Raw genomic sequence first — 2,144 nt, forward strand, 5'->3', positions numbered from 1 at the left:
TGTTACAGTCAGATAGAAATGAGTTCACTGTTACAGTCAGATAGAAATGAGTTCACTGTTACAGTCAGATAGAAATGAGTTCACTGTTACAGTCAGATAGTAATGAGTTCACTGTTACAGTCAGATAGAAATGAGTTCACTGTTACAGTCAGATAGTAATGAGTTCACTGTTACAGTCAGATAGTAATGAGTTCACTGTTACAGTCAGATAGTAATGAGTTCACTGTTACAGTCAGATAGTAATGAGTTCACTGTTACAGTCAGATAGTAATGAGTTCACTGTTACAGTCAGATAGTAATGAGTTCACTGTTACAGTCAGATAGTAATGAGTTCACTGTTACAGTCAGATAGTAATGAGTTCACTGTTACAGTCAGTTATAAATTAGTTCACTGTTACAGTCAGTTATAAATTAGTTCACTGTTACAGTCAGATAGTAATGAGTTCACTGTTACAGTCAGTTATAAATGAGTTCACTGTTACAGTCAGTTAGCACACAGACCATATTGAGTTATGATGACAGATCATTTCAGTAGAGAGGTAAGGTTTCAGTATCAGTGACTAAACATTCTTCTGGAGGGTAATGAAGACCATCGTGCCCTACACTCAGGTGGACAGCATGGCTCTGGAACTATATGATCACATTGGAATAACAATGTGGGAAGATAAAGATGAAACAGACAATTTACAGGGTTCTCTCTCCTCTCCTCTCCTCTCTTCTCATCTTCTCTCTCTCTCTCTCTCTGTCTCTTCCTCTGTCTCTCTCTCTGTCTCTCCCTCCCTCTCTCTCTCTCTCTCTGTCTCTCCCTCTCTCTCTCTCTCTCTGTCTCTCCCTCTCTCTCTCTCTCTCTCTCTCTGTCTCTCCCTCCCTCTCTCTCTCTGTCTCTCTCTCTCCCTCTCTCTCGCTCTGTCTCTCTCTGTCTCTCCCTCTGTGTCTCTCTCTCTCTCTCTCTCTCTCTCTCTCTCTTTCTCTCTCTCTCTCTCGCTTTGTCTCTCTGTCTCTGGCTCCCTCTTACCCCTCCCCCCCTCTCTCAATTCAATTCAATTCAATTCAATTCAAGGGGCTTTCTTGTCATGGGGAAACATATGTTAACATTGCTAAAGCAAGTGAGGTAGATAATAAACAATAAAAATGAACAGTAAACATTACACTCACAGAAGTTCCAAAAGAATAAAGACATTACAAATGTCATATTATGTATATATACAGTGTTGTAATGATGTGTAAATAGTTAAAGTACAAAAGGGAAAATAAATAAACATAAATATGGGTTGTATTTACAATGGTGTTTGTTCTTCACTGGTTGCCCTTTTCTTGTGGCAACAGGTCACACATGTTGTTGCTGTGATGGAACACTGTGGTATTTCACCCAGTAGATATGGGAGTTTTTCAAAATTGGATTGTTTTTCGAATTCTTTGTGGATCTGTGTAATCTGAGGGAAATATGTGTCTCTAATATGGTCACACATTTGGGCAGGAGGTTAGGAAGTGCAGCTCAGTTTCCACCTCATTTTGTGGGCAGGGTGCACATAGCCTGTCTTCTCTTGAGAGCCAAGGCTATGCTCACTGAGTCTGTACATAGTCAAAGCTTTCCTTAAGTTTGGGTCAGTCACAGTGGTCAGGTATTCTGCCACTGTGTCCTCTCTGATTAGGGCCAAATAGCATTCTAGTTTGCTCTGTTTTTTTGTTAATGCTTTCCAATGTGTCAAGTAATTATCTTTTTGTTTTCTCGTGATTTGGTTGGGTCTAATTGTGTTGCTGTCCTGGGGCTCTGTGGGGTCTGTTTGTGTTTGTGAACAGAGCCCCAGGACCAGCTTGCTTAGGGGACTCTTCTCCAGGTTCATCTCTCTGTAGGTGATGGCTTTGTTGTGGAAGGTTTGGGATTCGCTTCCTTTTAGGTGGTTGTAGAATTTAACGGCTCTTTTCTGGATTTGGATAATTAGCGGGTATCGGCCTAATTCTGCTCTGCATGCATTATTTGGTGTTCTACGTTGTACACAGAGGATATTTTGCAGAATTCTGCATGCAGTCTCTCAATTTGGTGTTTGTTCCATTTTGTGAATTCTTGGTTGGTGAGCGGAACCCAGACCTCACAATCATAAAGAGCACTGGGTCTATAACTGATTTAAATATTTTTATCCAGA

The sequence above is a fragment of the Salmo salar genome, chromosome 22 (assembly GCF_965601325.2).
Source record: "Salmo salar chromosome 22, fSalSal1, whole genome shotgun sequence".
Classification (NCBI taxonomy): Eukaryota; Metazoa; Chordata; class Actinopteri; order Salmoniformes; family Salmonidae; genus Salmo; species Salmo salar.